This window comes from Bison bison, unplaced genomic scaffold (genome assembly GCF_000754665.1).
Source record: "Bison bison bison isolate TAMUID 2011002044 unplaced genomic scaffold, Bison_UMD1.0 scf7180017862164, whole genome shotgun sequence".
In the NCBI taxonomy this organism is placed as follows: Eukaryota; Metazoa; Chordata; class Mammalia; order Artiodactyla; family Bovidae; genus Bison; species Bison bison.
In genome coordinates, this window is record NW_011492736.1 from 32,541 (window position 1) to 37,254 (window position 4,714).

The window sequence follows — 4,714 nt, forward strand, 5'->3', positions numbered from 1 at the left end:
AACCAGTCTGTTGTTCCACTTCCAGTTCTAACTGTTGCTTCCTGACCTGCATACAGGTTTCTCAAGAGGCAGGTCAGGTGGTCTGGTATTCCCATCTCTTTCAGAATTTTCCATAGTTTATGTGATCCACACAGTCAAAGACTTTGGCAGAGTCAATAAAGTATAAAGAGGTGTTTTTTCTGGAATTATCCTCCTTTTTTGATGATCCAGCAGATGTTGGCAATTTGATCTCTGGTTCCTCTGCCTTTTCTAAAACCAGCTTGAACATCTGGAAGTTCACAGTTCAGGTATTGCTGAAGCCTGGCTTGGAGAATTTTGAGCATTACTTTACTATCGTGTGAGATGAGTGCAATCGAGCAGTAGTTTGAACATTCTTTGGCATTATCTTTCTTTGGGATTGGAATGAAATCTGACATTTTCCAGTCCTGTGGCCACTGCTGAGTTTTTCAAATTTGCTGGCATATTGAGTGCAGCAATTTCACAGCATCATCTTTCCAGATTTGAAATAGTTCAACTGGAATTCGATCACCTCCACTAGCTTTGTTTGTAGTGATTCTTTCTAAGTCCCACTTGACTCCACACTCCAGGATGTCTGGCTCTGGGTGAGTGATCATACCATCCTGATTCTGGGTCTTGAAGATCTGTTTTGTACAGTGCTTCTGTGTATTATTGCCACCTCTTCTTAATATCTTCTGCTTCTGTTAGCTCCCTACCATTTCTGTCCTTTATTATGCCTATCTTTGCATGAAATGTTCCCTTGGTATCTCTAATTTTCTTGAAGAGATCTCTAGCCTTTCCCATTCTACTGTTTTCCTCTATTTATTTGCATTGATCACTGAAGAAGGCTTTCTTATCTCTCCTTGCTTTTCTTTGGAACTCTGCATTCAAATGGGTATATATATCTTTCCTTTTCTCCTTTGCTTTTTGCTTCTCTTCACAGATATTTGTAAGGCCTCCTCAGACAGCCATTTTGCTTTTTTGCATTTCTTTTTCTTGGGGATGGGCTTGATCCCTGTCTCCTGTTGAATGAACCTCCATCCATAGTTCATCAGGCACTCTCTCTATCAGATCTAATACCTTAAATCTATTTCTCACTTCCACTGTATAGTCATAAGGGGTTTGATTTATGTCATACCTGAATGGTCTAGTGGTTTTCTCCACTTTTTCAATTTTAGTCTGAATTTTGCAATAAAGAGTTCATGATCCGAGCCACAGTCAACTCCTGCTCTTGTTTTTGCTTACTGTATAGAGCTTCTCCATCTTTGGTTGCAAAGAATATAATCAATCTGATTTTGGTGTCAACCATCCAGTGATGTCCATGTATAGAGTCTTCTTTTGTGTTGTTGGAAGAGGGTGTTTGCTATGACCAGTGTATTCTCTTGGCAGAACTCTATTAGCCTTTCCCCTGCTTCACTGTGTACTCCAAGCCCAAATTTGCCTGTTACTCCAGGTGTTTCTCAACTTCCTACTTTTGCATTCCAGTCCCCTATAATGAAAAGGACATCTTTTTTGGGTGTTAGCTCTAGAAGCTCTTGTAGGTCTTCATAGAACTGTTCAACTTCAACTTCTTCAGTGTTGCTGGTCGGGGCAAAGACATAGATTACCATGATATGGAATTGTTTCCCTTGGAAACGAACAGAGATCATTTTGTTGTTTTTGAGATTGCATCCAAGTACTGCATTTCAGACTCTTGTTGACCATGATGGCTACTCCATTTGTTCTAAGGGATTCCTGCCCACAGTATGCATGTATATGCAGAGTACATTATGTAATGATGTATATGCAGAGTACATCATGTAAAAAGCCAGGCTGGATGAAGCACAAGCTGGAATCAAGATTGCTGCGAGAAATAGCAATAACCTCAGATACACAGATGACACTACCCTAATGGCAGAAAATGAAGAATAATTAAAGAGCCTCTTGATGAAAGTGAAGCAGGAGAATGAAAAAGTTGGCTTAAAGCTCAATTTTCAGAAAAATAAGATCATGGCATCTGGTCCCATCACTTCATGGCAGATAGATGGGGAAACAATGGAAACAGTGACAGACTTTATTTTGGGGGGTTCCAAAACCACTGTATATGGTGACTACAGCCATGAAATTAAAAGACACTTGCTCCTTGGAAGAAAAACTATGACCAACCTAGACAGCATATTAAAAAGTAGAGACATTACTTTTCCAACAAAGGTCCATCTAGTCAAGGCGATGGTTTTTCCAGTGGTCATGTGTCGATGTGAGAGTTGGACTATAAAGAAAGCTGAGCACTGAAGAATTGATGCTTTTGGACTGTGGTGTTGGAGAAGACTCTTGAGAGTCCCTTGGATTGCAAGGAGATCTAAGCACTCCATCCTAAAGGAAATCAATCCTGAATATTCATTGGAAGAACTGATGCTGAAGCTGAAACACCAATAATTTGGCCATCTGATGTGAAGAATCAACTCATTAGAAAAGACCCTGATGCAGGGAAAGATTGAAGGCAGGAAGGGAAGGGGAAGACCGAGGATCAGACAGTTGAATGTCATCACTGACTCAATGGATATGAATTTGAGCAAGCTCTTTCTCCTTTTCCTTTAGCTTCTCTTCTTTTCTCAGCTATTTGTAAGGCCTCCTCAGACAACCATACCCTCTAGGTCTAGCCATATTGTGGTAAATAGTGAGATTTCACTGTTTTATACCTAAGTAGTATTCTATTGTATAGAACACATTATCTTTGTCCAGTCTTCTGCCAATGAACACTTAGGTTGAAACCATAAGTTGATTATCTTAACTTTGTGGCAGTGAATTTAGTAATACATATTATTTAGTGTTTTTACATCTTTTGGATAAATACTCACATGTGGAATTGTTTAATCACAGCCTAGTTCTATTTCTAGCTTTTGAGGAACTTCTGTACTATTTTCTATAGTGTCTGCACCAATTTACACCCCTACCAACAGTGTACAGGGTTTCCTTTTCTTGAGATCCTCTTCAGAATTCATTAATTGTAGACTCTTTGATCGGAGAAGGCAACGGCACCCCATTCCAGTACTCTTGCCTGGAAAATCCCATGGACGGAGGACCCTGGTGGGCTGCAGTCCATGGGGTCGCTAAGAGTCAGACACGACTGAATGATTTCACTTTCACTTTTCACTTTTATGCACTGGAGAAGGAAATGGCAACCACTCCAGTGTTCTTGCCTGGAGAATCCCAGGGACGGGGGAGCCTGGTGGGCTGCTGTCTATGGGATTGCACAGAGTCGGACACGACTGAAGCGACTTAGCAGCAGCAGCAGCAGACTCTTTAATAATAGCTATCCCCACAAGTGCAAGGTGACATCTCATTCTTTTTTGGTTTGCATTTCTGTAGGAAATAGTGATATTGATCAACTTTCCATGTTTTGGTTATCTATCTGTATGCTTTCATTAGAAAAAAAAATGTCTATTCAGGTCATTTGCCTACTTTTTATTGAGTTGTTTATTTTTTATATTGAGCCGTATGAGCTCTTTATATATTTTGGATTTTGATCCCTGCCAGTGATATAATTTGCAAATATTTTATCCCATTCCATAGATATCTTTTCATTTTTTAGTTTCCTCTGCTTGAAAAAACTTTTAAATTTAATTAAGTTCCATTTGTTTATTTTTGCTTTTATTTCCTTAAGCACAAGACAGAGATCCAAAACAATATTGCTATGATTTATGTCAAAACATATTCTGCCCGTGTTCTCACTACTCAGAATTTTATGATTCAGGTCTTACATATAGGTCCATAATCCATCTTGAATTTTTTTGTTTGTATGGGGTGTGAGGAAATGTTCTAATTTCATTGTTTCACATGTGGCCATTTAGTTTTCACCAGCTTCCCAAGTGGCTCACTGGTAAATAATCTTGCCCACCAGTACAGGAGACACAGGTTCTATCCCTGAGTCAGGAAGATCCCCTGGAGAAGGAAATGACAATCCACTCCAGTATTCTTGCCTGGGAAATCCCACCAGCAGGGAAGCCTGGAGGGCTCATCCACGAGGCTGCAAAGAGCTGGAGATGACTGAGCATGCACAAATGTTCATTCAGTTTTGGCAGTGCAACTTGTTGAAGAGACTGATATTTTCTCCATGGTACATTCTTGCCTCCTCCTTTGCCATCATTTAATTGGTCACAACTGTTTGGATTTATTGCTTGGATGATCTATTGATTCATGCATTAGTTTTTGCACCAGTACCATGCAGTTCTGATTATCATATCTTGGTATTGATAGTATGGTCTGAAGTCTGGGATCCTTATGACTTCAGCTTTGTTGTTGTTGCTGTTGTTTTCCTAGGATTGCTTTGGCAATTCTGGGTCTCTAGTAGTTTATGTGAATTTTAGGATTTTGTTCTACTTCTGTGAAAAATATCATGAGTATTTTCATTCAGAGTGCATGAGATCTGTAGATTGCTTTTGGTTGTATGTCATTTTAAGAGTATTTTCTCTTCCACTCCAAGAGCACAGGAATGTTTTTTATTTTTCATTTCTTTGTATCATCTTTGATTTATTTCATTAATGTTTTATACATTTTGCAATACAGATCTTTCACCTCATTTGTTAAGGTTATTTCTAGGCATTTTTAAATTTGATTTTAACTATATATATTTTTTTTACCTTTCTCCTTCTTATAGTTGATTATTAGTGTATAGGGAGGTCTAAATTTCTGTATATTAAAATTTTATCTTGCAGCTTTTCTGATTTCATTTAATAGT